Source organism: Bos indicus, chromosome 25 (genome assembly GCF_029378745.1).
Source record: "Bos indicus isolate NIAB-ARS_2022 breed Sahiwal x Tharparkar chromosome 25, NIAB-ARS_B.indTharparkar_mat_pri_1.0, whole genome shotgun sequence".
In the NCBI taxonomy this organism is placed as follows: Eukaryota; Metazoa; Chordata; class Mammalia; order Artiodactyla; family Bovidae; genus Bos; species Bos indicus.
The window spans coordinates 468,393-490,558 of NC_091784.1; the positions used below are offsets into that span (position 1 = coordinate 468,393).

The 22,166-nt window shown below is 43.1% G+C and overlaps 1 protein-coding gene and 1 long non-coding RNA gene across 3 annotated transcripts in view; one reads left to right on the plus strand and one right to left on the minus strand.

Moving 5' to 3' along the window:
- Positions 1-22,166, plus strand: part of LOC139179644 (liprin-alpha-1-like) — a 304,559-nt gene that overhangs the window by 108,031 nt on the left and 174,362 nt on the right. The gene's annotated exons all lie outside the window — the stretch shown is intronic.
- Positions 1,354-16,054, minus strand: LOC139179654 (uncharacterized). Its single transcript, XR_011563964.1, has 3 exons — positions 15,812-16,054; positions 5,776-6,107; positions 1,354-2,592 (listed from the first exon to the last, which is right to left on the minus strand). It is a non-coding gene; the product is annotated as an uncharacterized lncRNA (long non-coding RNA).

The following is a 22,166-nucleotide window of genomic DNA, read 5'->3' on the forward strand; positions in this document are numbered from 1 at the left end:
AATGTTAAATTTATGTTATATGTATTTTACCACAATTTACATGCATGCAGGGCCGTCCACGTGGTGAACTTGCTCAAGCTGAACCACACGGAGTCTTTTGTTCTTCTATTTTTCTTTGCAGAAATAGAAAGATCCTGGACTACATATCCCCTACTACATACTGAGTGTCCAGCACCCAGAACAGTGCCCAGCACTTGTAAGAGGCATGTAGTAGACATGTGAAGCTATGAGGGTGTATGTCATACACGTAAGCAGTAGGTACCCGTCATTAAAATACTGGACACATTGCTCTGTGGTTTGTAAGATGGGAGACATTAACGGGCTTAGCCTTTCTGCTTCAAGGACTGACTCTCTAGCTCGATCCTCATGCCCCAGAGACTCTTTCAGCCAGTGTATTCTTTCCTTAGAAGAAGGGAGACGTTAAGGGGCTTAGCCTTTCTGCTTCAAGGACTGACTTGATAGCTCAGTCCACATGCCCCCGTGACTCCTCCAGCCAGTGTTTCCCTTCTTGTGGGGCCCCCGCCCATCCTCTATGCAGCACCTGCACAACCTCTTACAAGGTAAACTGCTGGGGTCGATCCTGCCCACTAAGGCCAAAATGCCCTGGCCAGCAGGGCCCACAACTATGTTAACAAAATGAAACACAACCCCAACGCTTCACTGGGTGAGGGCCAATCCGACGGGCGTAGTCCCTGGCTGCTCTCACCTTGTTGAAGTCCTTTAATGGACTGGAACCTGGTGGTCTAGAGTCGATGATGAGAAGGTAAAGGAGAGAAAAAGGCTGATATTCCTTGATTTATGCAGAAAGCCAATAAACCCCCCGACACGGGACTTGCTCTGTTCACGGAGGCCTCAGGTGCCCTCTCGATGGAGTGAAGACGGAGAGCACCTTCTCGAGAGGGTCTTAGAAGCCCGGGTAGGAAAGTGAACTCAGAGAGCCTCTGCGCTCCAAGAGATCAGCCTGAAAGAGAGAGAGAGAGAGAGAAATACATGGGGACCAGAGCTCTGATGGAGCAAAGGTGTTTTAATCAACATTGTGTGGGCATATATACTGTCTTACAAGGTAGTTATTCTCAGCAAAGATAAATATTAAAATTCCAGACTTACAAAACATAGGTGATCCATATTAAAGGGAGAGAGAGTTGTATACGATCACTTTTACCGTATGGTTCACAGGAAGGAAGAGGGTACTTATCACTGTATAGAAAAACTAATGAAGGAAATGCCTGGATTCTTCAGCCAGCAGGAGAGGCTTGCCTCAAAGGAGCAGAGAATTCCTGACAGATCCAAAACAGCACACAGGAAGCCTCCTGTTAAATGCTTCCTGACAATTCCCTCTATTTTATTATATTTGTAAAAAAAAGGTCTTGACCAAATGAGTTTGGTTAGTATTAACCAACCTTATAGAAAGGCGACGGTAAACAACAAATATAATTATCAAGACAATCACCAAAGCTACAGTTCCAGACCCGATACTGTGGGTAATACTTTGAAACCATCCTCGTGGGTCTAGCCCAGGTAATTTGTTCAGCTAAAGTTTCCAAATTAGGGGAAGAGGGCAGATTTTTAGAAAAAAGTTTTAAAGATTTTCTTTTATAGTAATTGTACATTCAGAGAGGCATTATCACGTATATTTATTAAATGAAATTTGATTTGTTCCCTGTTGTAGGCACTGTGATTGATGTGAACAGGAATAACACAAAAAGCTTAAAGAAATAGAGGTGTTAATACAAGTATATAGTTTGCAATTAATACAAGTTACAGAACGTAAAAGTCTCATTAAATTGTAAATTTTCTATGGCTATAACAAAAGGAAGTGGGACACAGGCCTGTATAAAATATGACTGACTGTAGCGAAAGAAATAGTTACTATGACGACTGGTCCCTATGAAATGTCCGGTCCAAGTTCCAAGTTCTTCTGTGCTCTGATGCTCGCAGCAAGTTTCCAAATGGCCCATTGTTCAGGCCCACTCTGTTTATGGAGGACGATCTTAGGAGGAGGTGGGGCTAATCCATGGTCAAGTCACTCAAGAAGTCGTTTGTCATAGTAATGTTCCATCATAGTGTCAGTGACCTTCCATATCACACACAGTGTTGTTAATATCATCTGAGCAGTCAGATAACCACATACCATGGGGTCCCCAAGCAACAATTGTATGATTAGCCACAAACATTGATTTTCTTGATTGGTTTGACATTTGTGCCAAGGAATGGGAGTATAAGTAAAGTTTTTATAAGTAAACCCTTTGCATAAAGTTCTTTGTTCTTTCCCTAACTCTTTCCCGAAAGTTTCAGTAGTATAAACATGGTTTACAGACAACGAAAGGGCAGTAAATAATCCAAGCAGTGTCTGAAAGTCTTCTTTTGGAGGTAGGATGAAAGCCCAAATTTGTCAGCCCAAATTTGTCGGCTGACGTTTATGCACAATTTTGCTGGGCCCGTGCACAAGGGAAGGACTTCGTAGCCTAAAGAAATATTAACTAGTTTTCTTTCCTGCCCAGGGTATGAAGGCCCTTTCATGTACTAGGGAGAAAGCATATGTATAGAGTCATTAGTTGAAATGTTTGGTCCTCTCTCCGTCCATTCGACCACCTGCAATAGAGGGGGGTTGGGTGTTAGTCTGAGCTTGAGCAGGGGGAGGTACAGGCCAAAAGACTGAGCATTGCCAGGAGAATGTACTCAGGACTTGGAGGCAACCCCTGTTGAGAGACCAAATTTTCAGCTTGATTAGTAGGGCTTTTATTTGTCTCCAAGTGAGGAGATCATCGGGGTGATGCCGCCAAAGGCGGTGCTTTCTGGAGATCTTTGGAGCAGACATGGCCCGTATTGGAATTTCTTCTTCCTGGGGTTCTTATTTCATCTCCATTTTGAATGCCGGGGGCCCCCTTGGGTCGAATCTTAAGAAGAGGTTAAAAAATTTAAAACAAATAAAGCTGTAGTAACAATAGTTATAGGTTTAGAAAATATGTTAGAACCTAGTAAAGTCTGCTTTAGATAAGGAAGACAGTAGTGTACCTGTGTATTCCCCTTTTTAATTTTTTTTATTTGTAACTTTAGTGTGTGATGTGTTTATTTTGACTATGTCTTGTGTCTGTGGATTATAAGGAATACCTGTAATATGTATTTATTGATAGGTATTACAATTTTATGAGGATCGGAGCCAATTAGAGTTTTAGTCCTAATTCTTCCATTGATAACGATTAGAGCAATTCAATCAAGGTTGGGTGTAAGTGACTTTATTTCCATAAAACGGGTATAGATCCATTTTACTGGGTCTTCTTGTTGGGCAATAAGTCCTGTGGGAGAATGAGAGGGGAGTATAAACAATTCTAGAGGTAAATCTATTTTGATGCGAGTAAGAAATTGTTTTTGTAATTTATTTTGCACCAAACAGAGTTCTTCTCGTGCCTCTTGAGAAAGTGAACGAGGGCTATTTAAATCAGGATCTCCTTTTAAAGTACTAAATAGACTATTCAGTTGATAATTAGCAATGCCTAAAGAAGGTCTAATCCAATTAATATCACCTAAGAGCTTTTGAAAATCATTTACGGTTGATAATTTATCAGCACGGATCTGAGTTAGTTGGGGAGTAATGCGTTGCCCATTAACGACGAACCCCAAGTAATAGTATGGTGTAGAGGTTTGAATTTTTTCAGGGGCAATGATTCATCTAGAGTTTTTAAAGCATAGTTGAGCTATATCAAACATGTGTGCAGTGTTTAAGATAGATGGAGCCGAAAACAATATATCATCCATATAGTGAATAACAAGAAAGTTAGGAAATTGCTTTCTCACAGGCTCAAGGGTTTTGGCTATGTAGTACTGACACATGGTGGGAGAATTCATCATCTCTTGTGGCAGTACAGTCTATTGGTACCGTTTATGAGGTCTAATATGATTAGGATAAGAGAGAGAGAAAGCGAATCTCTATTGGTCTAAAGGGTGTAAAGGTTTATTAAAAAAGCAATCTTGTCCTGGTTGCAATGCACCCAAAGGTTTCACAGATGCACTAACTTTTCTAAGGTCTGTTAGGAGACGCCATTTGTTAGATTTTTTTTTTTTTTTTTTTTTTTATGACAAAGATAGCAGAGTTCCAAGGAGAACAAGATTCTTCAATATGTTTTAATTCTAGTTGTGCATCTATAAGTTCCTTAGCTGCCTGTAATTTCTCTTTCGTGAGGGGCCACTGCTCTGTCCAAATAGGCTCGTCATTCTTCCAAGTTATTTTAATGATTGTATTGTTTGTTAAATGAGGAGGGGCCCCCAGGGAAAATGTGGAATGTATATCTGAGTATGTCATATCTTATATCTTTTTATTAAAAGCATATATCTCACTTTTCCTTAGCAACTATGAAGTGTCTTGTACATTAGCATTTTATAGATTGGTGAATATATTTATTACATATAAATATATATTTATATTTATATATATATCAATATATTATACATTATAAAATATATTTATTAATAGTTTAAAATCTCTTTAGTCTTTCTGTAAGAAAAACTTTTTGTAAGAGGAATTTAATGTTTAGTAATTAATGTTTTAAAATCTTATTTTATTTGGAAATGACCTAGCTATTTAATAAACTTTTATTATTTAGTTTAGTACAACTCTAGAAATTTAAGTTATTCCAATCCTAAGAGATTATTTTAGATTATAATAACAGATTATAATAATAGATTATTCTATTAAAAATATGATAACTTTTAATAGTTTATCCAAAAGTTTTTATCTCATATATATATATATATATATATATAAAGAGTTACCTTTTTGTTGACAAATTTAGTTTACCTTAAACCTAGGCATAATAAAAGTATTATATAATGTTGATGATTTAAGACATGTCTTAATTAGATTAGCAAACAATTATATTTAAATTATACTCATATGTAAATAATTATATATATTTAATATTTTTCAGTTCATGTGAATTTGAATTTAAATAGAGCTCATTAACTTCATAGTATCTCAAACCAAAGCTGGTATATCGATGGCAGCACTGCCAGATGTTGAGGGTTTCAGGTAAAAGATGGAATTTGTCTCAGGTTTTTGCTGAAGGGGACCTGGGGGGTCCCTGCTTGCAGTTTTCTGGAATAGGTTTCCATTCAATGTCAGATTTAGACTTACAATCTTTTGCCCAATGCATTCCTCTACTGTAGCGAGGGCAGATTTTTGGAGGTCTTTTATCTTTATATATTTTTCTTTTCTTTTTTTTTTAAGCTTTCTTAGGGCTGTCCCTTTTCAAATGGTTATTTCCACATGTAAAGCATCCTTTATTTCCCTTTCTTAAGGCAGCAGCTATTGTTTCAGCTACCATTTGCATCTTTTGAGTTTCTAATCCTAGATTGCGACAAGCCTTCAAATAATCAATAGTCTCTTTCTCACGAATTGGAGCCACAGCTTTTTGACATCCCTGATTTGCATTATCACATAATGCAAGTAATTTGCAAGTAATTAAAGGTGTTTTAATCAACATGGTGTGGGCATATATACTGTCTTACAAGGTAGTTATTCTCAGCAAAGATAAAGATTAAAATTCCAGACTTACAAAACGTAGGCAATCCATATTAAAGAGAGAGAGAGTTGTAAAGCAAATAATTTCTCTAGTTGCCTTTTGGCTTCTCCAAATACACTACAGGAAATAGCAGTTTCTAATCTAGCTAAAAAATCAGCATGCATTTCGTTAGATCCCTGAACTTTAAATAAGTGATGAATTAAAGTAGAAAAGTGATGGGGCTTTCCAGCCTTTTTACCCATGTCTTAGTACTTACCGGCCTCAATAGGCCCTGGGGTCACTCCGTCCAAGAATCTGCCTATGTGCACCAAGTCCCTGTTCTGGGTGCCACTTGTTGAGGTCCTTTAATGGACCGGAACTTGGTGGTCCGGAGTTGACGATAAGAAGGTAAGGGACAGAAAGAGGCTGATATTCCTTGGCTTATGCAGAAAGCCGATAAAGCCCCCGACACAGGGCTTGCTCTGTTCACAGAGGCCTCAGGTGCCCTCTCAATGGAGTGAACATGCAAAGTGCCTTCTCGAGAGGGTCTTAGAAGCCCAGGCAGGAAAGTGAATTCAGAGAGCCTCTGCAGAGCTCCAAGGGATCAGCCTGAAAAAGAGAGAGAGAGAGAGAGAAAGACACGGGGACCAGAGCTCTGATGGAACAAAGGTGTTTTAATCAACATGGTGTGGAAATATATACTGTCTTACAAGGTAGTTATTCTCAGCAAAGATAAAGATTAAAATTCCAGACTTACAAAACATAGGCGATCCATATTAAAGAGAGAGAGAGTTGTAAACAGTCACTTTTACCGTATGGTTCACAAGAAGGAAGAGGGTATTTATCACTGTATAGAAAAATTAATGAAGGAAATGCCTGGATTCTTCAGCCAGCAGGAGAGGCTTGCCTCAAAGGAGCAGAGAATTCCTGACAGATCCAAAACAGCACACAGGAAGCCTCCTGTTAAATGCATCCTGACATCACCTCAGGCCACTCTCCTTACAGGACTTGGGCCGAGGCCAAGTTCTTCCTTGTCTTGGCCTTTGCCTTGGGGTTGCAGCACTGAAAAAGCGCCCACAGGCGGGCCCTTCTGCAACCCATCCTCGCGGATGGGGGCAGCCCCCCACTCGGGGGCAACTGCTGTTTCACGGTAGGATACCTCCGCTCCTGAGCTATAACCACCAATCTCACACTACAACCACTGCTATTCACACTATGACCACCGCTCTCACACACACTGCTCTCACACACACCACTCCCACACTATGACCACTGCTCTCACACTATGACCAATAGCACCACTGTCTCAAGGAGAAATGGCACGAAGGCTCTGCCTCCAGCACGTCTCCCAGGAGCCCAGAACCGGAACCCACTCAGTCACAAGGGGCTCTGTCGTAACAGGGGGGCTGGGCTCAGGCCCACCGTCAAGGCTACAGAGAGGGGGGACGGGCTGCCAAAAAGATGACAGGTGAGTGTGGGGTGCGGGAGAAGGAAGGCCGTGCCCATGGCTCAGGCCCCCTGTCAAACATGACCCTGCAAGGTACTGGGTCACAGTCGAACCGACCAGTATAAACTCCTTCAGAAACCACCACCCCTGGGAATGAGCACGTCTTCTAAGTGGGCTTCTGCACCCCTTTAAGCCCCAAACAAGCCTCCAGTGAGGCTACTGAAAGGGCACCCATGAACTCAAGGGCGTCCCCAGAATCCACCCGGCTGAGGAGGACTCACCACGCTAGCTGCCCCTCACTCTCACCCTGAGCTCAGTCCTCCCTGACGGACTCCCTCACTCAAGCTCAGCAAGGGCTTGACCAACCTCGCTCCAGGCACTTAAAATGAACCCACAGTGGGTACAGGGGTTCATTCAACCTGCTGTGAACTCGCCCTTTTAACTTCAACCCTGGGCTGTCAGATGACTCTGCTCCGTGGGGGCTGCAAGGTGGAGGTTCAGGGGTGTCCCTGCCTCGAGCCGTGACAGCCAGTGCCTCGCAGACACCACCAGGTGCTGCCCCACCCTCCGCCCCCGAGTCTCCCACCCCTCTCCTGGCCCCACTCCCACCCTTGCGGCTCTCCACTCGCCAGGGCACAGGCCACTTGCTCCTGGCTCAGCCTGGACCTCTGCTGTCACTTGAGGGCCTCAGTCCCCAGGGTGCTTGGGGTCCTATATCCACCCATCTCACCAATTACACACTCTGGGAGAGACAGAGTACAGTTTGGGGTCCTGCCCACAGTTCACCCTGAACACGTTCTCTTTTTTTGGCTTTATCTACTGGAGTTCTCTGAGATGTGTTTTTAAAACCTCAACTGTTGCTTTCAAAAAGACTGTAAAATCACTGTGCTCAACTTTAAGAATAAAATCTTCATTTTCCACCTTAAAGTAAAACTGGAGGGAAGACTAAAAGCAGTCATTTTTTCAAACTGAAAAAGAAAACCCACATGTGACCATGTCACAGAATACAGGTCACGTAACCCCTCCCTCCTCAGCCTTGGCCTCCACCACCAGCAGCCCGTCGTCGCAAGGCCTGCCCTGGGCCGGCAGGGGCAAGGGCAGAGGGGAGACCGGCTCCTCTGTCTCCAGGCCACGTCGGCTGCTTGCTCCACCTCCTTCCCAAGTTCACGTGGCACTGAAACAGCCTGGGCAAGCTGGGGATTCTGACCAGAAACACAACCGTGGGTACTAAGCAAGGACACCTGGTTCTTGTTTTCCCCAGTATCAAAGTTGATCAATACAAGTACTGTGACTGTTGCATGTGGCTTCAGATGACAGACTACACCCAGGGTGTCCCCACTTCCAGTGACAGATGCAAGCAGCTTGTAGGTCAGCCTACCGAGAACTAGAAAAGCTAAATACAGTTTAAAAAGAGGTCCTTAGGCAGCCACAATCCAAGATTTCAAACAAAAGGGAAGCCCAGTGAGGGAGCTGAAGACTGAGAGGCCCGCTCCTTCCCTTGGGCCATCTGAACAAAGCCGACTCTGCGAAGAAAAGGCAGGGAAAAAGTCAAGCAGAGGGGACTGGATAACACAGCTCTGGATGGTTCCTTGGGCTGGGAAGACAAAAATTTGTGTGCAGGCCTAGAGAATCAGTTCGGATATCAGAAAATGTACCCAACACTCTGCCCGAACTGGTTGAGCACTATCTGTCACCTCGTGGTGCTCAGGAGACAGATGGTGGGCTTCAGGACCTGCTGAGAAGAGGGCGGCCCTGGGAGGCAGCCCAGGCTTCCAGATGGAGACGCTGGAAAGCTCCTCCCTGGGCTCGGGGGGAAAGGTGGGTGAAGGCTGCTGAAACTGAGCTTACAAGGAACCCCCAGCCTCAAGTCCCTCAGGCCCTGAGTGAACAGACAGCTCTGTCCCCACTGGAGGTCTGTGTCAGAGGAGACTCTGGAGAAGACAGCATCACTCAGAACCTCTAGGGTTTTCCAAACATAATGTCCAACATGCAATCAAAAAAGCAAAAGAGGGTGTAACAACAAACAGGACCAAGAGAAAAAAAAAAAAAACTGAACCAGATCCAGAGGTATCAGATGTATATCAGCATATCAGAGGTATGCTAGAGGTATTAGATGCAAATGTCACCTGTTGAAAAATATACTTGACGAAAGGAAAACTTTCTGAGAATCAAAACCGACTCTCGAACTTTACAATAACAGTGACTGAATTTAAGAACTCAGTCTCTGGCCTTAACATCAAACTGGACATAGCTGAAGAGATGATCAGTGAACTGAAGGATGGGTCAGGTAAAAAATATATATAAGAAAGAAAAAAAGGATAGAATATATTGAAGGAGCCCCATGTTAAACTACGTTGTTAAAAAGTATAAATGGGGACCCTCATGGTGGAGAAAAGAGAAAGGGGAATAAGAAATGCCTCCAGGGGTTGAAACGAAAGAGCCTCTTGATGAAAGTGAAAGAGGAGAGTAAAAAAGCTGGCAAAACTCAACATTCAAAAAAATGAAGATCATGGCATCCGGCCCCAGCACTACGTGGCAAATAAATGGGGCAACAATGGAAACAGTGACAGACTTTATTTTTTGGGCTCCAAAATTACTGTAGACAGTGAAATTAGAAGATGCTTGCTCCTTGGAAGGAAAGCTATGCCAAACCTAGACAGCATATTAAAAAGCAGAGACATTATTTTGCCGACAAAGGTCATTTAGTCAAAGCTATGGTTTTTCCAGTAGTCATGTATGGATGTGAGAGTTGCCCCATGAAGAAGGCTGAACGCCAAAGAATCGATGCTTCTGAACTGGGGAGTTGGAGAAGACTCTTGAGAGACCTGTGGACTGCCAGGAATCCAACAAGTCACTCCTAAAGCAAATCAGACCTGAACATTCACTGCAAAGACTGATGCCGAAGCTCCAATATTTTGGCCACCTGATGCGAAGGACTGACTCATTGGAAAAGAACCTGATGCTGGGGAAGACTGAAGGCAGGAGGAGAAGGGGACGACAGAGGATGAGATGGTTGGATGGCATCAATGACTCGATGGTCATGAGCCTGAGCAAGCTCGGGGAGTTGGTGATGGACAGAGAAGCCTGGTGTGCTGCAGTCCATGGGGTCCCAACGGGGCAGATACGGAGCGACTGAACTGGCTGACAGGGACAGTGGCAAGAGGTGGTTCAAGAATCAGACCACTGACTCAAAAATGAAACCACACATTGGTTTCAGCAGCTCTGCAGGTGCCTAAGGCAAGAACAGCATGTTCAAGCGCTCAGAGGAAAAAGGTGTGGCTTTTAGTGGCACAGCAACACTGAGAGCTGACTTTCCAAGAACAAGGAAGTCAGAAGATAATGGACTGGCATCTGTAAAATGCTGAAAAACAAATAACCACCAACCTGGAATTCTATACTCAACAAAAATACTCTTCGAATGTGAAAGCAAAATAGAGACTTTGAGGGCAAATGGAAATGAGACAATTCATCACCCACACACATGAACTAAAAAAATATTCAGGCAGTGCTTTGGGAAAAAGAAAAGTAGTCTATGACGGAAATATAAAAAACAAGTAGAGACCAACAACGAGGTAACTGTGAGGGTAAATATTAACTCTACAAAACAATGATGTTAACGCCAAATATATATCTAACAGTTCAAAGTGTAACAGTGACAAGGAGGAAACAGTCGAGTCAGGGAGGCAGTAAAAGTACTAAGTTAGTCTTGAGTGTAAAACACACGCTGTGTCTGCAAATGTGCACCTAACAACCTGACAGAGGAGCACAGAACTAGAGAAACACTTCAAACTTCTAAAAGAAGGCAAGAGCAAAGAACACAGACTAGGTGGGACAAACAGAAAACACACAGCAACATGGTGTCTACACACTGAATATCAACATTATAAACAGAGCAAACACTCTCATTAAAAGATAAAGTGTCACACTGATTCCAATGAAAACTGTACACTATTCACAGAGCTACATGTTAAGATGGAATATCTTTTAGACAGGTGAAACTAAAAGATACCCAGGCCAACAAGGACAGAAAACTGATGTGGCAACATCACTGTCAAATAGTCTCTAAAGAAAGAAGCATTTCTAGTGATAAAAAGGAGCATCTCATACTGACACAAGTTCAGTCTAGCAAGAAGATGAGGATTCTAAATTTGAATGTACCTAATAACATAACCTCAAAATATCAATACATAAAAACTGACAGAAATAGAAAAGGAGTAACAGCCGAGTTCATAATCCCAGTGGGAGACATTAAAGACACATCTCTCGTGGAACTGGGCCCCCTGGTATGTAGTCACCTGCAGCCATGAAGTACCTGAAATATGGCTGGCTCTACAATGAGATGCGCTGCAAGCCTAAAACACATACTGGATTTTAAAGACTGAGCATGAAAAAAAGAATGTGAACTATTTCATTAGGTTTTATCATGTTGATTACACACTGAAATGATATTTTATGTGTGCTAAAATAAAATATATTACAGGTAATTTCACCTACTTCTGCTTTTACTCAATGTGGCTACTGGAATCTGAATTACATGAGTGACAAGCCTGATCTGACTGATACACATGGAACATTGCATCCCACTGATACATATTATTTTCAAGAGCCCAAGGAACATATAACAAAAAGAATATATATTGGGCCATTAGGAAAGCACAAATTATTTCAAAGGACTGAAATAATGCAGGGTATACTTAGCGATTGCAATGGGCTGATGGTTTATGGGCCCTCAAACTTCATCCGGCAGGTGGTGATGATCCAAGGAGGCAGGCACTCTGGGAGGGGTCAGGCCAGGAGGGAATGGGCTCCTGTGCTGCGAGAACAGGGAGAAGCAGCAGGCAGTCTAGGAACCAGGAAACAGGCCTCACCAGACGAGGCACCTGCTGGTGATCTTGGGACTCCCCAGCCTCCAGGCCTACAAGAAACAACTTTCTGTTGTTTATCAGCTAGTCTACGGGATTTATAACAGTAGCTCAAAAAGACGAAGACAGGGCTCTTCATGGAATTAAGCTAGAAATCAAACAAGGGTCACTGGAAAAACCTCCCCAAACATTCGGAAGTTAAATGACATACTGCTTGAAGAATTTCCTGATTAATAATTTTAAAAAACACAATGAAAATTAGAAAATACTTTTCCATAAAAGATCATGAAAATCTGGCTTATTCAAACTTGTGGGATGCAGCGAACTATGTTTAGAGGGTAACTTAAAGCCTTAAACACGTATACTAGAAAAGAAGGAAGGCTAAAAATCAATTAAGCCTCTCTCCCAAGAAACCAGAAAAAACACCATAGCGAATGAAACACAAGGCAGATGGAAAAAAAAAAAAAGAGCAGAAAACAAGGAAACAGAAAGCAAATATGAAGTTTCTTTAAAAAGAAAGCCAAAAGTTGGCACTTTGAAAGGAATGATAAAACTGATAAACCCCTAGAAAGACTTATTAAGAAAAAGAGACAAAGCACAAATCACCAGCATCAAGGGTTTTTAAAAGGGGAGACAACACATCTTGCAGATAAGAAAGATATTATGAACCACAGTTCACTTACTAACTGGAGAGTCTGCTCATCTCAATAAATTCCTAGCAGGGGGGAAATGTTTTACTGAAATAGACCCACGAAGACATACAATATGAGAAAATTTTATTTGCATGAAAAAAATTACATCTGAAATTAAAAGCCTCCCCACAATGAAACCAACTGGTTTTGCCAATCAATTTTTCCAAAAATCTAGGGAAGAAAACAATAGTCTCACAGGAATTCTCGGGGTAAACAAGGAACACTCTGCAAACTTGTTTTATAAGACTAGCATAACCTTGATACTAAAACCAACAAGGAAGAAGTACAAGAAAGTAAAATTACAGACTCTGAGTATAGATGAAATAATCCTAAATAAAACACTAACAAGTAAAGTCCAACTGAAGGAGAATACATTGAGATCAGGTTGGGGTTGTTTTAGAATCACAAAATTTTTAAAAGTTAAATCACCACATAAAAGAAAAATCACCTGTTTCAAAATCTGCAGAAGATAAACTTAAGAATTTTTAATGTAATAATTTTAGTTCATGACTAAGAAAAAACTGCTTAGTAAACTAACAGAGAAGAATTTACATATTTTGATAAAAATATCTACAAAAAAGCTAATATCCTGTGTGATGGTGAAATAGTGAAAGCTTTTCCTCTGATAATTGGACAGAGACAAGGATACTTATTCTCACTACTTCTGTTCACCACTGTACTGGAGATCCTAGTCCGTACAATAAGTCAAGAAAAAGGAAAGGGTTATCACAGTTGCAAAGGGGAAAAAAAAGAACTTATTTGCAGACATAATTGTGTATACAAAAAAAATACAATTAGAAGGATTTGAAGTAAGTGGATTTACCAAGGGAATATAGACAAGTCAATTCTATCTCTATTAGGAATTTATAATGGCACTGAAAATATCAAGTTATCTAATTAAACATGTGCAAAACATACAGCAAACTATAAACTTCTAAGATAAATAAGATCTAAAAAAATGGAGAGCTATCTGTATTGTGTTCATGGATTACAAGAACAACATAAAAGGCACACACACACACACAGAGTTAATCGTGTGAGGCGATGCGTATGTGGGGCAATCATTCCACGACGTCTATGGGCATCAAGTCATCACAATGTAGACTTGAAATACACACAAACTGTATCTGTCAATGACTCCTTAGTGAAGCTGGGGGTCTAAAATCGGCGCCTGGCACCTGGTAGCTGGCAGGTGTGGGAACCCGGGTTCACATGCAGGCTGTACACACTCTTAATCACAGGTGAGACTTGAGGCAACCCAGCAACTCTCCATTTTTTTTTTCTGTTTTGCTCTGTTCCCCTTGCCATTTGTGTTTAACAGATACCCAGTATCGAGTGAGCAGCGTCAATGCAGCAATAATGTTTTCCCATCTAAGGCGGGAGCATGTAACACTAGCAGACTTCCCAATCGCCCTGAGATAACTGGAGTGCCCCATCACAACAGAAAGCAAAGAAACATGACATTCCCCGAGAGAGAGTTGCCCCACGGCAGGGGGAACTAGGTCCACCAGATGTCCCAAGGGGACGCTCAGGGGCTTGGAGCCCAGGCTGGGCCCCTCAGCTTGAGACCACACTTGCCTTTCCACCATTCTGCGGGTCCTGGCAGAAGAAAGCCAGGCCATGGAAGGGGGAAGGTGTGGCTGGCCCGTGGGACTCAGGGCAGGACTGACTTCCGTCTGTGCTGGGCTCCATGTCCAGTCACCACCCTTGGTGTGTACAAAGCTCTTGGGATCATTGTAGGTTTTTGGCAAAAAGCAATGGAGCTGAAGTCACTTAGGATGGCTTTTAAGGAAAAAAATCCTCACTGAGGATTCCCTCAGCGCCAGCCTCGGCCCCTAGTGAGATGCAGACTCCTGGTCATCCATGGCTGTGCCCGCAGCCCACCAGCTCCAGGAAAGGACTCCGCCTTCTCTTCTCTGTGTGCCATGAACCTGCACAGTGGGCCTTCAGAACCTCAGGAGACTCACCCCACCCCCACTGTAGCCAGAACCCTCCCCAGGCATTAAAACAGCTGTGGAGTCACTTTGGCCCAAGCCCTGGTTACGGATCCCTAGAGCCCACTACAGCCTCTACAGCATGATTAATCAGGCCCTTTACACACAGATTCCTGCCTGTCAGATCTGAGCTTTGGATTCATGGTCAGCTCTGTCCCTCCCGTGGCAGCCAGGTGGGCCGCAATGCAGACAAAGGAGCTCAGGAGCTGAGTGTCAAGGGAAGCATTGAAAGGACAGCGATGGATGCAACCTGTTGCAAACTGAAGGAGGGTCCCTGCATGTCTCAGAAACGGCCTCTGGTGTGCAGGTGTGGAGGAGGGCCCCCACGGTGCAAAGGAAAGAGAGGTACTCGGGGGCAAAGGCTCTTGGCCTCTCCGGTAGCAGCTCCAGGTGGTAGCTCGTGAACAGTGGACAGCCAATGTGGTCACATGAGCGTGACACTTATTCCCTCACAAAGAAAGAGAAAGGGGGCAGGGTGTGGGAGTACCCAGAGGGTGTGGTGGGGAGGATGAAGAGAGGTGTCCCTCCTCTCTTCAGTGCAAATTGCTTTTGTGAGTCTCAGAGCTGCCAGAAGGCAGTTACCAAGTCAGGTCCCCACAGTATCCAGTGTGGGCTGGGTGCCTTAGCCCCCGTCACATGGACAAGCCACACCACATGGCTTCCCTGAGTTCTAACAGAAGATCTGGGGGTTTTGTCTAGGTACACACTTCCTTGCTGTAGCTGTGTTACCCACTTCTGTGAGCCCCCGTTTTGTCCTCTAGATAAAGGACATCAATTGCTACCTTAGCAGGTTGCCAGCTTAATCCCATGAAGACTAATTAGGGTAATCCTACAATTAATATCTGGCCTTAAGAGATATCAATGAATAGCTGGCCTTAAGAGATATCAATGAATAGCTGGCCTTAAGAGATACTGGGCTTCCCTGATAGCTCAGCTGGTAATGAATCCTCCTGCCATGAGGAGACCCTGGTTTGATTCCTGGGTTGGGCATGCTGAGCCGCTACAGAAGGGACAGGCTACCCACTTCAGTATTCTTGGACTTCTCTTGGGGCTCAGCTGGTAAAGAATCTTCCTGCATTGCAGGAAACCTGGGTTCAATCCCTGGACTGGGAAGATCCCCTGGAGAAGGGAAAGGCTACCCACTCCAGTATTCTGGCCTGCAGAATTCCATGGACTGTACAGCCCATGGGGTTGCCAAGAGTTAGACACGACTGAGGGACTTTCACTTCACTTTCAAGAGATATGACCTGAATCCAGATTAAACTGGAGTCTCCCAGTGTCATCTGGCATTTCTTCCCTGAAGCCAGCCAAAACTCACAGAGGAGCATTTCCAGGGTCTCCACGTAGCCAGCTGGACAGAAAATCCAGTGTGGTTCAAACAAGCTGACAGACAAGCAGGAGAGGACTCACGGGCAGACGGCCTCCCTCTGGCCTCAGGGCAGCTCCGGGACCACAGCAGGAACCGGCGCTCTCAACCCCTGGGCTCAGCAGCGCCCTCCTTCTCAAGCCAGCGGCTCTGCCCTGACGGGCGCAGGAAGGCCACCAACTGCCCCAGGCTGACTTCACTCCCCTCCCACGGCTGTAGCCTGACCTCACCTGGCCTCACCCCTTCTGGCAGAACCAGCCCTCCTCTTCCCTTGATTCCAGTGTGAGGCCCCGCCCTGGGCCCTGATTGGTCACCACCCCAGTCCTGAGCCACTCACGGTGGCCAGGGAGGATGGAACACACCAATTGGCCAGGTCCAGGTCATGTGACCATACTCTCCAGGATACGTGCGAGCTGCTCACCCTGTGTCAGGGGTAGAGATAGTGTGATGCCCCCAGAGCAGGGCTGAGAGTCCAGTCCATGTGTCCGTGTGCTCAGTGTCCTGGGACGTGCCTGCACATCCTCTCCACACACCGCTTTGTCCTCTGCAGACAAAATATTCATGACACACCTCTTCCCTTCCCAAGCGCTGTTTCACACACCCACATTCAAGGGAGCAAGACCTCCTGTTTGAAGGTAGGTTTGGAGCTCCTCTCTTAACCTCTGGACTTGTTTCTTGTATTGCTACCACTGCTACTGCTAAGTCACTTCAGTCGTGTCTGACTCTGTGCGACCCCATAGACGGCAGCCCACCAGGCTCCCCCGTCCCTGGGATTCTCCAGGCAAGAACACTGGAGTGGGGTGCCATTGCCTTCTCCAGTTTCTTATATTGTTAGAATAATTTATTCAGTCTAAAAACCCCCACAAGCACCACCATATGCTGCTTTGCCTATTCAGGATTCTTAGCTGTTCTGACAGAGAAGGCAATGGCAACCCACTCCAGTACTCTTGCCTGGAAAGTCCCATGGGCAGAGGAGCCTTGTAGGCTGCAGTCCATGGGGTCGCAGAGAGTCGGACAGGACTGAGCGACTTCCCTTTCACTTTTCTCTTTCATGCATTGGAGAAGGAAATGGCAACCCACTCCAGTGTTCTTGCCTGGAGAATCCCAGGGACAGGGGAGCCTGGTGGGTCTATGGGGTCGCACAGAGTCCGACATGACTGAAGCGACTTAGCAGCAGCAGCTGTTCTGAGGGCATGGCCCAGGGGCCTCCCAAAGGGAATGAATTTTGTCCAAGGAAGCACCTGAGAGGCTGAATCACTGAATCACTTTGCTGTACACCTTAAACAAACAAATTATTGCAAATCAACAATACCTCAATTTAAAGAAAAGATATTCCCTCATCAAAAATTGTTCAAAATTTTGTAAAGTTTTTCCTTCAATTGTTCGTTTTTAGTATGTGCCTAATTGGTTTGGTGGTGTTTTGTGAGGTAGGGATCCAAGTTACCTTCCCACATGGATACCAAATTGTCCCAATGGGACGATTCCTTTGTACTTGAATAATTGAATATTTTTTAATTTAATAATGGAAATTATTAAATTATTGAGTTAATTTAATTATTAAATATTAAATTATTTATTGTATTAATATTATAAAGTAATTTATTATATTGATTACATTAACTATTAACTATTAAATTAATTTATTTAAATTAATATTTAATTTATTTTAATTTAAATAATATTTCAATTATTGTGCTTGATTTATTCATATTTTCTATTTGTTCCTGGTTCAGTCTTTAGAAGATTGTACTTTTCTAAGAATTTGTCCTTTTGTTCCAGGATATCCATTTTATTGTCATGCAGTTATTTCTAATTGTCTCTTATGACCCTTTGTCTTTCTGTGTGGTCTGTTGTAACATCTCCTTTGTCATTTCAAGTTGCTTTGAGTCTTCTCCTTGTTTTTCTTGATGAGTCCGGCTAATGATTTGTCAATTTTGTTTATGTTCTCCAAGACGTATCTTATTGTTCTATTGATCTTTGCTCATGTTTCCTTCATTTCCATTTATTTCTGCTCTGATCTTTATGATTTCTTTCCTTCTGCTCACTTTGGAGGTTTTGTGGCCATTTTCCTCTTTTTCTAGGTTCTTTAGGTGTTAGATTAGGTTGTTTATTTGATGTTCTTTTCATTTCTTGAGGTAGGCTTCTTGTATTGCTATAAACTTCCCTCTTAGCATTGATTTATTGCATCACATAGGTTTTGGGTTGTCATTTATTCATTGCCATTTGTTTTTAGGTATTTTTAAATTTCCTCTTTGATTTCTTCAGTGACCTGTTTGATTTCTCCATGTGTTTGTGTTTTTTACAAATTTTCCTATAAATGATCCCTAATCATGTATCAGTGTGATCAGAACAGATTCTTGCTGTGATTTCAGTTTCTTAAATTTTGCAAGGCTTGATTTGTGACCGAAGTTGTGATCCATTCCAGAGAGTGTTTCATGTGCACTTGAGAAAAAAAAATGTATTCTGCTGTTTGGTGATGGAATATGCTAAAGATATCAATAAGGTCCATCTAGTCTAATGTGTGATTTAAGGCTTATGTTTCTATATTAATTTTCTTTGTGGATGATCTGTCCATTGGTATAAGTGGGGTGTTAAAGTCCCCTAGTATTATTTTCTTACTGTCGATTCCCTGTTTTATGGTTATTTGTATTTGTCTTACGTATTTAGGTGCTCCTGTGTTGGATGCGTGTGTATTATTATTGCAATATCCTCTTCCTGGGTCGATCTCTTTATCATTAGGTAGTGTCCTTCCTTGTCTCTTGTAATAGTCTTTATTTAAAAGTCTATTTTATCTGAGATGAGAATTGCTACTCCAGCTTTCTTTTGATTTCCATTTGCATGGAATACCTTTTTTCCAGGCCCTCAGTTTTAGTCTGTGTGTGTCCCTAGGTCTGAGGTGCATGTATTATCGACAACATTTATATGGGGCTTGTTTTTGTTTCCATTCAGCCAGTCTGTGTTTCAGTTGGACCATTTTATCCATTTATAGGTAAGGTAATTATTGCTATGCATGATACTATTATATACTTTATTATTCTGTTTTTTTCCATGTCTATTCACTCCCTTCTATTTCCTGCCTAGAGAGCATCCTTTAATATTTGTTGTAAAGCTACTTTGGTGGTGCTGAATTTTTTAACTTTTGCTTATTTGTAAAGGTACTGAGTTCTTTGAATCTGAGTGAGGTCATAGCTGGTTGGAGTAGTCTTGCTGGTAAGTTTTTCCCTTTCATAACTTTAAGTATATCATGCCACACCCTTCTGGCCTGCAGCGTTTCTTCAGAAAGATCAGCTGTTAAACTTATGGGGATTCCCTTGTTCTTTGTTGCTTTTCCCTTTCTGCTTTTAATATTTTCTCTTTTTGCTAAGTTTTTCTTAGTTTGATTAGTATATGTCTTGGCATGTTTCTCCTTTGGTTTACTCTGTGTTGGACTCTCTGTGCTTCTTGGACCTGGGTGTGTTTCCTTCAACAATATAGGGAAATTTTCAGTCATTGTTTCTTCAAGGGAGAGTTTATCTTTCTCTCTTCTCCTTGAATTCCTATAATGTGAATGTTAGTATGTTTGATATTATCCACCAAATGCCTTAAACTATCCTCAATTTTTTGGCTTATTTTCTTCTTTTTGGTGCTCAGATCGGGTGATTTCCACTACTCTGTATTTCTTTGTCTTTTTTTAAAATATAAATGTATTTATTTTAATTGGAGGCTAATTACTTTACAGTACGGTAGTGGTTCTGCCCTACATTGACATGAATCCGCCACGGGTGCACATGTGCTCCCCGTCCTGAGGCCCCGCCCCCTCCCTCTGGGTCAGCCCAGTGCACCGGCACTGCTCTGTGTGTCAGCTTACTGATCTGTCCTCTGAATCATCCAATCTCTTGACTCATCTGCTGTATTTTTCATGTCAGTTATTGTATTCTTCCATTATAATCAGTTCTTTTTTATACTTATTGCCTGTTTGTGGAGTTCTCACTCTGTTATTTCATGCTTCCCCTGATAGAAGTAAATATCTTTTATTCGTTTATTTAATGGGTCCACTGGGGCTTGCTGTGTCATTGGCTTTCTCTAGTTGCATAGAGTGGGGGCTGCACTCAGTTTTGGTGCGTGGGCTTCCCATCATTCTGTCTTCTCTTGTGGAGCACAGGCTCTAGGGTACATGAGTTCAACAGCTGTGACATGCAGCTTTACTTGCCCCACAGCCTGGGATCTTAGTTCCCAGACCACAGGTTGAACCCTTGTTGCCTACATTGTCCAGAAAATCTTAACAAATGAACCAGCAGGGAAGACCCAGTAAATATCTTTATGACCCTTACTTTGCAGTCATTTGATGTAGATTATTTATCTCCATCTTGTTTAGTTCTTTTTCTGAGTTTATGTCTTAGCTGTTCATTTAGCATAGATTCTTTGTCTCTTTATTTTGCCTTTTTGTTTCTATGCATTAATATTAGGTAGATAAACTATGTCTCCATGTTGAATAAGTGGATTTTTGTAGAGTGTCTCCTATGCGGCCCAAAGGAACAGTTCCCCCAGGTCACCAGAGACAGGAAATCCAGGGTGTCTCCTGTGTAGGCTGAGTTTGGTGTTCTGTTAGATGTGCATGCGTTGCTTTGGGCATGCTGGTGGGTCTGGCTGGCCCCCAGTGCAGCTGAATGTAAGCCCCACCTCAACAGTTGCAGGTGTACTTCTGGCTGGAGCTGACCTGGAGTGGGAATTACCTTGAGGGGATGCAAGTCACGGCTGAGTCCACCCACCGTGAATGGTAGGAAAGGAGGCGATTGTGTGGAAATCCAGGCCCTTGAGGGAAAAGCCATTTTGGAGGAGCATTGTGGGCATGGCTGGGCTGGATATGTCTGTTCCACAGGGAACACAGAGACATAGCAGGGCAAGCAGTGCTAGCAAGGTAAGTGAGGAATGTCAGAAAAGTCTCCTTCTAGCACTGGGACAGCTGGGTACAGGGAGGATTTTTTTAAATGTCAAGTGATTTCATCCCTGGATAAAGTTTCAAGAAATCCTTGCCCCTTTGGCACGTGTCCTAAAATTAGTATATAATTCTCTTTCCCATGTGACCTGTGGCTACATTGAGCGTCATTACTGACAACATTCAGCGTCAGTAAGTTTGGCACTAACCTATTAAGCATGGGGTCTTGGCTTACCACAGCCCCCAGCTCTCTCCCAGACGTAGCTCTGCTGGTTTCAAATCAAGATATGGGGGCTTGTCTTCCTCATTCAGGTCACCAGGGCTCAGGTGCTCAGCATGTCCTCCCAGGGAAGATACCAAGTTGGTAATGTCCCCTCCTAATTCTGGGTCACCCATCAGGAGTATGGGTCCTGACTAGACTCTATCTCTCCCTTCCAATGCATCTCCATATTGTTTTTTCTTTACAACCTTAGTTGTGGAAGAGCTACTCTGCTAATTTTCAAGTTGGCATCTGGGTTCTCCATGTGAGGAAGCTCTCAGAATAAAATAGAGTAAGTGTCTCAAAAAGTGCCGTTTCAGTTTCTGTGGAAGCTGTCTCCTTGCGTAAGTCAGTGGTTCTCCAAGTGTCATCACTGGACCAGCCGTGTTAGCATCACCTGGGAAGTGGTTAAAACTGGAGTTTCTTAAGGTCCACCCTGATCTACTGTATGAGACACTCTGAATCATTCCTCCAAGCCATACACATGCTCAATACTAAATTAACCTGAAACACATCTCCCCCAAGGTTCCAGGCCCACCGTGCCCCTTAGCTTTAACCAGGTACTACTGTTTTGCAATTCTTAGGAATTTTAGGAATTTGGGGGGCATGTTTCACCACTCTCACTTGGAAAATATTAAGGAATATCTAATAAGTTGGACACGATACTTCTCTCTTGTCACCCATTGTGAGGGTTCTTAGTACATAAAGTAAAAATAAAGAACAATTTGATTGGTAAAGAAAATCCTACAGCAGGTTGGAAAGGTGCAGATGCTGCATTAAGATCAAGGTCTTGTACAAGGTTCATGGGAGTACAGGATGTACAGATATTTTGTTAACTTCATGGAAAAGAAACAAGGGTGGAGCAGAGTAGCCACTGGGCTTCAGTGACCCCCTACTGCTTAGCAGTGCACCTTCCTGCAGGTGTGATCACCACTGAACCCTGGGAAAAGCGCTTCACATCTTGAACTGTGAGGCTCCCCAGCAGGCTGGCCTGTGACCTCCTGGGCACCATCACCTTCTGCTGCTTCCTGAACTGGCCACGTTTTCTCCCTCTGCCTTCATCTCCTCTGCCTTTATCTCCTCATCTTTTGTGGGGTTGCCAGTACCTTGTGGTCTGTGCTGGGCCAAGGAAG